Source organism: Pseudophryne corroboree, chromosome 7 (assembly GCF_028390025.1).
Source record: "Pseudophryne corroboree isolate aPseCor3 chromosome 7, aPseCor3.hap2, whole genome shotgun sequence".
NCBI classification, from domain to species: domain Eukaryota; kingdom Metazoa; phylum Chordata; class Amphibia; order Anura; family Myobatrachidae; genus Pseudophryne; species Pseudophryne corroboree.
The window spans coordinates 148,854,800-148,866,822 of NC_086450.1; positions in this window are offsets into that span (position 1 = coordinate 148,854,800).

The window sequence follows — 12,023 nt, forward strand, 5'->3', positions numbered from 1 at the left end:
GCTGCATCAAAATATATTGTCAGCACTGCTAAACTATATAGTTGTAGGTTACATTTACATATTGTAGTAGATTTGACATATTTTATTTCCCAGGGAAAGCCGCAATCCTGATTGGTTGACAAGCCTAGAAGCCCTGGTGGTTAATTTCACACAGTCAGCGCTAATCACATTTGCATACACAGGCAATAGCAGAACAGCTCAGAAGGCATAATGACACCAAAACCAGCTGTGCCCCATTCCAACAATTGAACATACAGTTAAAAGATCTAAAAAGTGATTTAACTGTATGTAAACATATCCATATGCAGAAATTAAATAGACTGCTTTTTGTTCATCGTTTTGAAGGACAACAGAAGCTGAGTGTTATTTGCAGCTATTATAAGTGAATGGTAAAAAGAAATGTTAAGCAAGCTACAGTAGGAGTCTCTTTATTAAAGAGTGATCAGGAAAAAAACAATATGCAGCAATGCATAGCGATAGCTACCGTCACCCACTGGCTACAAATCATAAATAAAGCACTTAATTTGTCCTCTTCTTTTTTAACAATAATAATTATTTAGTAATGAAGATATTTGCTATAGCATTATAGCAACAGATACAGTAAATATAAAAGAAAGTCAGTGGGATCAGCTAAAATACAGAGGATTAAGGGGGTGGAGTAGAGTTACCTTGATCTAGTAAATGCCCTGGTGTCACTAAGGCAGGGGTGTCCAAACTTTTTGCAAAGAGGGCCAGATTTGGTGAGGTGAAAATGTGTGGAGGCCGACCAGATACACAAATGCCCAGCAGTGCTGCCAGATACACAAATGCCCCCATAGTGCTGCCAGATACACATTATATGCCCCCACAGTGCTGCCAGATACACATTTTATGCCCCCAGCAGTGCTGCCAGATACCCAAATGCCCCCACAGTGCTGCCAGATACACATTATATGTTCCCAGCAGTGCTGCCAGATACACAAATGCCCCCAGTGCTGCCAGAAACACAAATGCCCCCAGTGCCAGATATACATTGTATGCCACCAGCAGTGCTGCCAGACACACATTATGTGCTGCCAGATACATATTATACGCCCCCAGTAGTGCTGCCAGATACACAAATGCCCCCATAGTGCTGCCAGATACACAAATGCCCCCACAGTGCTGCCAGATACACATTATATGTTCCCAGCAGTGCTGCCAGATACACAAATGCCCCCAGTGCTGCCAGAAACACAAATGCCCCCAGTGCCAGATATACATTGTATGCCACCAGCAGTGCTGCCAGACACACATTATGTGCTGCCAGATACACATTATATGCCCCCAACAGTGCTACCAGATATACATTATATGCCACAGCATGCTGCTAGATACACATTATATGCCACAGCAGTGCTGCTAGATACACAAATGCCCCCACAGTGCAGCCTGATACACCTTATATGCCCCCAGCAGTGCTGCCAGATACACATTATATGCCCCCACAGTGCTGCCAGATACACATTATATGCCCCAGGCAGTGCTGCCAGATACACATTATATGTCCCCACAGTGTTGCCAAATACACATTATATGCCCCCAGCAGTGCTGCCAGATACACAAATGCCCCTAGCAGTGCTGCCAGATACACAAATGCCCCACAGTGCTGCCAGATACACATTTGAGAAATACTTACAAGTGAAAATGCTTTAGACCAGAACACCTATGAGGGGGTGAAGCACTGAACTTATTGAGACCACTGCGGAGCTGCAGTAAAGATGGCCACTGTGATGATACTCCCTGGTGTCTCCTTTTATAGAGTCATACACACAGGAGGGCTGGGTTTGTCTCAGAGGGAGAGGCAATCCCAGCCCTCCTGTCTCACCAGATCATCAGCAGACCAGCCTGTAGTCTGCGCGCAGAGGAGGGGCAGAGCCGGCCTTAGCTATAGGCAGGCTAGGCATTTGCCTAGGGCATTCAAGCATGTCTAGGGGCATCCAAGCATGTCCCTGCAGTATCTCATGCTGAGAGGGACAGTCCGCAAACTAACTGTTACTTTCCAAATGTATTCAATCAGTACTTGTATACACTGCTGTTTACATTTGTCAAACAAAATGCACACTGTGCCTTAAACTTCCTCCGACATGCTTGAATGCCCCTGACTTGTGAGACCTCAGACAGACAGCAGAAGCCCAGTAAATGCAATTCCTGGACCTGTGACATTTTTACTGACTATATAAGGTTATTACTGGATGGCTTCTTATGATAACAAATGTGTATTTTGGAAGACTGCTTCACAGAAACCTGACATCACCTATACTGCTTGTGCATATGGGGAAGGGGGACCCTGCCATCCTGTGTGTGTCCCTTGTCCCTGTGCAAACCCCAGGTGTCTGCAGGGACATAACATGGGCAGTGTTCTCCCCACACTTTATTTCCTAGTCAGTCCATACCGTAAAATTCCCCTGCCATCTAGCACTGTAACGTGGTCAGTAAGTTGCGTTGTGCTAATTCTATATGAAACATCAGTGCAGCGTGACTTTCGGACACATCAGACTGGAGGGCAGAGCATTTAGCTCCCACAGTATAAAGTAAAGGGCATGCAGTTAACGGAAGTAACAGACACCAGCAAACACACTGAATAGTGAAGAGAATGGACAGTTTCTACATGTTTGATACTGATCTTTTTGTATAACCAGCAAGTGTGGCAGTATCTGTGGCAGTATATGTGTATTATGGGCATTACTAATGTGGGGCATATGTGTAAGGTGCATTACTGTGTGGCATTATGTGTATTATGGGCATTACTAATGTGGGGCATATGTGTAAGGTTCCTTTACTGTGTGGAATTATATGTATTATGGTCATTACTGTGTGGCATTGTGCAGAGTTGAACTGGCCCACAGGGTAACCCCCCGGTGGGCCCCACTACCTGTGCGTTGCAGGTACAGATGCAGAACTAGCGGTGGAGCTAGGGGGCACCAGACAATATTTTGCCTAGGGCATCAAATTGGCTAGGGCCGGCTCTGAGGAGGGGAAGATAGCTGTCAGTCACCATGTAGCGCGGCTGACAGCAATGGGCAGGGAGTGTCAGTGGGGCAGTGGCAGTGTGCACAGAGGCTGCGGGCCAGTGGAAATGTGAGCGCGGGCCGCAATTGGCCCCCTGGCTGGACTTTGGCATGCCTGCACTAAGGGTTCAGTATGGTTTACAGACGGACACAATACCGACGGTCATAATCCCGACATCCATTGATCTACAGTCAAAATACCGTCGGTGTTGTGTCCGTCAGTAAATCAACTGCTACCCATCACTAATGGGCCATTGCTAATCCTTATTGTAGACAGAACATTTATGCCTAAGGAGCAGATTTAATAAAACATATAGAAAAGGAAAAGTGACGGTGTTGCCAATACCAACCAATAAGGTTCAATCTATCATTTTCTAAAATGTACTAGATACGCAATAGCTAGAATCTCATGGGTTGCTGTGTAAATCCCCTCCACTTTTCATTTTTAGCAGTTTTAGTAAATCTACACCTAAAAGTCTCCTTATAAGCTCTGAGGTATCTCACTGCACACCAGGTGAATTGAACACAGCACAGATGGACGAGCAATATGGGGATATTTCCTAAGAGGCCTTAATGATTTATACTTACCCATATGCATAATGTCTGCACATATGTTTTATTGCCCAGGTAAATGGAAATAATTGTCACTTTAGTATTACAAATGGTTTTTTTAGCTAAGGAGTGCCAGATATTACAATGCAAAACAGTTGGATAGATCACAGTTACACGACCACACTCCAGCACCTTAAACCAAGTTATTACTGTGCAAAATGCTTTACAGTTCACTGCTGATTAGAACATTTCCCTAGAAGGTTAAACCAGGCTCGTTTTATAATCTAGAGTGAATTATTGTGTGCGAATGTGCTTTCAGTTGATAATCAGAACATAAGTGCCTTGGCACTGAGTCCTGTAATATCAAAATACTGTATGCTGCAAGCTGGTCACTGCCTCAATGTTTTATCTCCAGTCTAATCATGGATCACTAGAGGACAGCACAGTCACACAGAATCATTCCAACCAGATCTGTATTGTATGGTACATTCATACAGACGGCATTAGGAAATGTCACTATTCAGTCTGTATTCTGTAGGAAGAAAACAAAAAACAAAAGATTAGACAAAAGATCAGACCCAGATTTAAAAGGAGGTTCTTGATTTTTTACTAAGTCCCCGCTGCCCCACAAATTGACTTGCAGTTCCTGGATTCCCATTGCCAAACGCGTCCCTACCCCCATCATCCATGAGAGTCCGGACTGAGCATGCGTGAGTCCGGAAGTTATGGGGTCGGGGCCTGCAGAGGAGACATCACGATACGCAGAGCCGGCCCTAACCAATATGATGCCCTAGGCAAGATTTTGGCTGGTGCCCCCTAGCACCACCGCTGGTTCCGCCTCCGACCTTGCACCTCTTTCCCAGAACCATCACCCTTCACCCATAACAGTCCTTATTTTGGTGTTTGTACCCCCTATATTTTAAATAGAAACAATTCGCACATTTGGCGCACAGCCCAAAAAGGGGTGTGTTATTGCAGGGAAGGGGCATGGCCACACAATAGTACCACCAATTCAAATTACGCCACACAGTACTGCAACTTTATTCACATTTGATCATGCGATAGTGTCCATAATTCACATTACTTCCCACAGTAGTATCACTTTACCTTATAAACGTTACTCCTCACAGTAGTTCCCCTTATTCACATTACATCACACTGAATTGCTCCTTATTCACATTACACCACACCCTATTGCTCTTTATTCACATTAGACGACCCTTTCTATACGCAACGCCACATAGTAGAGCACCTTATACACGTAATGCCACACATTAGTAATGCATTTATTTACATAATTCCACACAGTAATGCCCCTTACACATATGAGACACTTTATTAATGTCCTTATAAACATAATGCGTCTTACACATTATGACAACCTTTATTAATGCCCTTTTACACATAATGTCCCTTACACATATGCCGCACATTATTAATGCCCTTATACCCATAATGACACACATAGTTCCCCCTACACATTTGCTGCACATTATTAGTGCCCCATACACATAATGACACACATACAGTAGTACCCTGTTACACCTATGCCACACATTATTAATGCCCTTATACAGATAATGACACATATAGTGCCACTTACACATATGTTGCCCATTATTAGTGCATTTTTACATGACACACGTAATGCTCCTTACACATATTCCAAACAATACTGCACAACCAACCCACTCACATGCACACAGCACTCACACTGCCACTAACACTGTGACCTCTGCCTCTGCTTGGATACAGATGTGTCCTCATAAATCTTTCCTCAATGCTAACGTCAGGCACCTTTTTTTTTAAATGAAGATGCATCTTATTTGCATTGCTATGTCGCTAGGATGCACAAGCAGCTTCTGCTGATTAAAATTATATGCAGCATGCCTACAGTATATACTGTTTGAGACTGTGGCTGTATCTGTAGATTAAATGCTACACACAGAATATAGGCATGCTGCATATCATTTTAATCAGCAAAAGCTGCTGATGCCCATAGGCATATCAAATGCCCTAGGCAATTGCCTAGTTTGCCTATACCTATGGCCGGCTCTGACGATACGTGACGTCATGTTGTTTAAAGGCTGACCACCGGTTGTTAGTGGTGGTCGCTTAGCACAGAATCAGTGGCACACTGGGTGAGGCCTCACATCGGAGGCTGTTTCTTGGCAGCGGTGGCAGAAGTGGAGGGGCTGCAGCAGTGGCCTCTTCTCACCCCCAATAAGATGGCCTGTTTAAAAAAGAGTAAGAACATTAAAGTTTAAACTTTAAAGCAGTAGTTACCACTAGGGCCGGATTTATGTCTCACACAAAGAAATAAGATGCAGGTGCACTATTCAGACTTGTATTGTTTTTTTTTTTATACAGTATATATATAAAAATGTTCACACATTTATTTGTCACCCCAGTAACATTCCTAACACATGCAGTAGGTGATGAGGGGGGGGGGGTAGTACTCTCTACCCGGGCCTGGGCATGTTGGAGGGGCCTGGGGCCCACTTCTCCCCATTCCCCATTGTAGGGAGCAGCAGCGGGGAGAGAAAGGATACTGCTGCAGCTGCCTCTCTCCTCAGCCCAGCACACATGCTGCTGTGTGCTGCGCTGGGGAGAGAGACAGAGGCAGTGTCCTCTCTCTCCCTGCATGATGTGGAGGGGGGGGGGGGGTGAGAGCAACTGCACTCACTACATCTAGCAGCCATCCCCACTGCCCCCTGGTCCTCAACCGGTGCAACTCCCAACTCTCCCCACCGTGCAGTACCCGACCGTTTTGCAGCCGCACAGAAACTTTACAAACAAGAATTCACTAAGGAGGGGGGCTGGCCACACCTCCCAGTGTTGGCCACGCCCCCTCTAAGTATCTGGGCTCGTAACAGCTGTTGGTGTCCCAGGTACCACGCCCTAGACTTGCACCCATAGAATGTTAGGGACCTACCAGATGCGGTTACCTGGAAGTCGTGTGTTGGCCTATAGCTCTGGCCAAGATTATACAAAAAAACTCTATTTATTGCAAAATGTATTGCAAAATGTAATACAATTCTAATTAGTAATGTTTGAATAGTGCACCTGCATATTTTTTCTTTGTGTGTTGCACTATAAGTCTCAGCAAGGTAGCACTTCTCATTACTTGTAAAACAGTGTGCACTCTAGGGCCCCTTCCTGGATTAATGTCTGTCACATGTACAGTATATGTGTATAATGATACAAATGTGATGTCAGTATGTAGCTCTGCCGTGTAATGTAGGTGTGATGTCAATGTGTAGCCGTGCTGTGTGATGTAGGTGTGATGTCAGTGTGTAGCCTTGCTGTGTAATAAAAGACAACCAAGAGAGCGCTAATTCACATTTGATGTGGATTTTTATTTATGTTAAATGAATAATTATATTAATAGCAATATCTAAAACAATTATACTTAATGCCGGCCGGCAATAGCACTTTCACCACATAAAATACAATATCTCTAAAACAGGATAATTCCTTTAGACAAAAATTTGCATGAATATATAAATAAATAACACTTGACACTGAGGAAGCCGCCGATACTTGCGAGTAGGCGGAGAAACGCGTCTGTCGCTAATTGCCTGCACATTACAGCGGACGAACTCATACCAGCCGGTCGGTGTAACCCAATACCTGAGAAGGGAACGTCTTAACCACCTTACATCCACGGACTCCGGATAAGGCCGCAAGTACAAGCAACGGCCGAGAGGACGAGTCATCTTTGCCATGGTAAAGTGAAAAATCTATGTTCCGCTTCTAACAGGTGATCTGCGGGTTAATTAACCGGGAGGACTATCACACGCATTGTGATTATTTCAGAGACGTTTGCATGATACACAAACGACCAATTTATATCGTTCAGTGTATGCTACTGATGTTCGGACTCTAAAATTAAGTTGGCATGAATGGGCATAACAACACACTAATCCAAGAGCAAATAGTTACCATTCAAAACAATTGGTAGCAACTTACTACAGCTCATCTTAATGCCAACTCACAAGTGATGTGTGGTTTCCAATAATATATCCAGAAACACCGTTACTATTTTTTACATTTTTGACACGTGGACATTTACATTGTAGCAAGAGTCTAAAAGGCTATTTAACACAGCTGCTACTGCTCTGGAGAGACTTTGCATAAACTTTGTGGGTAATATCGGATCCATGTTTAATTAAGTACACCCACAGTTTATGAATAAATTGTGAAGCATTTACTCATTATAACAGAAGTAGCTACATTTATATATTCATGCAAATTTTTGTCTAAAGGAATTATCCTGTTTTAGAGATATTGTATTTTATGTGGTGAAAGTGCTATTGCCGGCCGGCATTAAGTATAATTGTTTTAGATATTGCTATTAATATAATTATTCATTTAACATAAATAAAAATCCACATCAAATGTGAATTAGCGCTCTCTTGGTTGTCTTTTATTGTGTTTTGTATATAGGGGCGTACATACCAATAGCCCCTGAGAGAGCAGCTTAAACATTTGTATAAATCACAGCGCTAGGATTTTGTCGTCTTTTTGTCTTGCTGTGTAATGTAGGTGTGATGTCAGTGTGTAGCCTTGCTGTGAAATGTAGCTGTGATGTCTGTGTAGCCAGTACTGTGCTTTTGTACTTTAGTTTTCATCTGCCACTGCAGGACACACTCCTGAGTGACAATGGATACGGTCACAGGTTCAGATAGACATGCCCCTTGGGTGGAATGTGACACGCCCCCTCAATGGCACGTTGCACATTAGAGTGGGAGCTATAATCTCCCTGAAACTACTTTTCAAAAGTAGACAAGTATGCAAAAGATTTACACAATTATTACAAAATAGCAGATTCCAACGGTCCAATTAAGGATGGGAGTTAATCGGAGACCCTACTGAACTAAAGACCCTTTAGCAAGACATATCTGGGTTCCAGACCAATGCACATCTAACACATAAGGACATTTCTGTGATGATGATCCCAGATACATATACAGATAAACATTGACTTTTATTTAAAGTGAATTACTTTTTACCATCTATCTACTGAATCATATCTTTAAAACTCAACAGTTATAATTCTCTTGTTTGACTTGTAATTACTTGCAATATATTAGTACTAGAGACACCCAACATCCAATTGGTCATTGTAACAACAAACATTTTACTTTTAAATGTATATATATATATTTATGTACATTATGTACACATATACAGTACATCGTCATGGGTCCCCTGTATTTAAATATACTACACACTTTGCACTCTCCTTTATTATCTACTGTAATATACTAGTACTGTAGGTGTTTTAATTATGCCCACCTATGCTTAAAATTGGTTTGCGCTTAATTTCATGCAAAATAAGATGCTACAATAAATTAAAGAATAACAATATTCTCAATGTCTAAATCTGATTGGCTATGTGCCTGAATTCATTAATAAAAAAGTATGAGTCTCAGGTGGGGTGTAGGAGCATTAGGGAGGAGCTAAGGCCTTAGATTGGGTAGGGACCAAGTGTTGCCAGCATTATCGGGAGTGTATTCCCTTCAACTCAAGTGTTGTTGTGTCCATGTTTGTTCTCATTTGTGAATTAACCTAGGTGATATCCCATGTCCGGGGTAAAGTTGGCCGCAAATCTTCCATATATGCTGCCACATTGTGTGCTGGAAATAAATGGGTGTGGAATGCGTGACCGGCAGTCAGGAGACCGCCAGTCAGCATACCGATGCCGGGGTCCCGGCAGCGGAATCCAGGTGAGGGTGGCGAGTGCAGCAAGCCCCTTGCGGGCTCGCTTTGCTCGCCACGCTGCAGGCTTGGTGGCTACCGTCCCTGTTGGTCGGCATGCCGACCATTGGGATTGTGAGGGGGCAGGATGTAGGGGAAGGTTATGTGACCGTCGGTCTCCTGACCACCGGTCACATAACTACATCCCAAATAAATACATATATTTGCCTATACTTGGTGCAAATAATGGAAGTAGGGTAATAATTATGCTTCTGTCTAATCTGAATAGCCCAGAGATGCTCTGACGTGGGTGAACTTAACTACAGTAAATGAGACCGCCCAGTTACTTTTCCTCAGTAACATGTGGAGATGCACTTGAAATGTCTATGATTCTACTTGGTTGCGGAGCATGTGCAGTGTGGCAGCAACAAAATAAGCTGGCATTTGTTCTACTCAGTATCAGGCCCAGTGCCAGATTTCCCACTAGGCACGTGAGGCTTGTGCCTAGGGGCGGCACCTGCTGGGGGCGGCACAGCAGTCTCCCCCCAAACCAGAGAAGCAGCACAGCAGTCTTCCCCCCTCCTTGTGGCGATTTAAAGTATAGCGAGGCTAGCAGGGCGGGCAGTCACCCGCCAACGCCACCAGCACACACCTGCTGACCGCACCCAACATTGTGCTGTTCGTCACCCACCCTGGCCGCATTCCACTGCCCACATCTCATGCGCCTGCTTCCCGCTGGCTGCACCCCCCCACCTCTCCGCAGCTACTCACTTGATGAGCAGGAAGAGTCAAGAGCCGAGGGACAGGATCCTGCGTGGATGATGGTGAATGACACACACACACGATCTCTCTCTCTCTCTCTCTCTCTCTCACTCTCTCTTTCTCACCTTGTACAATGCTATAAGGAGCTACCTAGTGTAATGTGTATAATGGGCAAACTGGTGCAAAGTGTATAATGGGCTACCTGGTGCAGTGTGTATAAGGGGCTACCTGATGCAATGTGTATAAGGGGCTACCTGGTGCAATATGTGTGGTGTAATGTGAATTGGTACTATTCCGTGGCCACGTTCCTTCCCATGAAGCCACGCACTATATGTCTGTCGTGCGCCTTCGGCAGCACGGTCCCCACCCCACCCACATCAGAACAGCAGCACAGCACCCCTCCCCACATCAGAGCAGCGGCGCAGGGAGAGGGGGAAGTTTGGATGTTCAGCTGCCAATATCATTGTGCCTAGGGGCAGCCTGACCCCTAAATTCGGCTCTGATCAGGCCTTAAGTATTTATTATAGAGATACCTCGTTTAGGCGCTCTGGGGTTAAAAAGAGTGGAGAAGAGTAGAAAGAGTGGAGAAGTGGACCAGTGGGGAAGTTGCTCTTAGCAACCAATTTCTGTACTTGATATATACTATATTAAAGATGATTGGTTACTATGTACACTTTTCCGCTGTTTTCACTGGTTGGTACATCTTCCCCATAGTGAGCTTACACCTAGGACAATCTACAGTAATATACACTCCTATGTATTATTAACCTGGAGAAGGGATAAATAAGTAATAAAGCAGTGATAAGCGCAAGGTGATAACGCACCAGCCAATCATTACAGATTTGAAAAATGACAGGAGCTGGTGCGTTATTCCCTTGCACTTATCACTGCTTTATCACTTCTTTATCCCTTCTCCAAGCTTAATACATCTGCCCCCTAATGTTCTCTTGGTTACCACTAGTATATACAGCTACAATGCAATCATAAATTTGTATAATCGCTAGAGATGTGCGGTGGGCACTTTTCGTGTTTTGTGTTTTGGAGAAGCTTAGTGGATATACCACAATAGAACTGCGCTCAACCCCTAAGGTGTGTGTTTAGCTAACAAATGCACATCCGATGTAATAAAGGATAATGTATGAACAGACCCAAATTTGAGTTTGCACTTGGATATAGAAATCACAAAAATAACAATATGATGCAAATTAATTGTTGTGAGCCACTGTATTTATTGTATACTGGCCAATCTAAAGGTGTGCGGTTAATGCCCAGGGTGGGTGATATTGTCTCTTATAAAGTTCATGCAGGTGGGCGATATTGTCTCTTATAAAGTTCATGCAGGTTATAATACAGACTGCGGCGTCCCACACATCTGCTGTTGAAAAGTCTTTAGGAAAAAATAATAATAATAACAAATGCTGGTGTTGGTAAAAAATCTTTAAAACCTTCACGATGCCCTGAGCTTACGGTGGTGGCATAAGTGGGGTAAAAAAGGGGGTCTCCGGACTGGTTTCCTCTCTCTGCCCCTGCTGCCCGTGGTGCGTCCTTGTTCAGACGCCCCCCGGGTGCAGGTCGGTCAGAGAGGTGGAACTGTCTAGCGGCGGGGAAAGGATTCAGATGCCGCTCTGCAGAGCGACTAGCTGCGCCTCTCCCACCGCTTACAGAGAACTCACCTGTCGCTCGCTCCAGCCGCACGCCGCGCTCCGTCACCGGCTTCCTCCGCTGTCTGGTATCCTAGCAGCGCTGCTGGCTTCCGGATTGGTCCGGTCACGTGACCGGGTCTTTTCGACGTGGGAAAGAGTCTTCCTGATGAAGTCTTTGAATCTGTAGTGGTTCTTTCTTTGTAGTTCCTCCAACGTGTTTCAACCTTTCGGTCTTCCTCTGGGAGTGCTTGAAGTGTCTAGATTGACAAGATTTATATGTTTCTGAGGGGGCCATAGCAGTTCTGATTGGATGAAGGATTGTATCACTGATTGG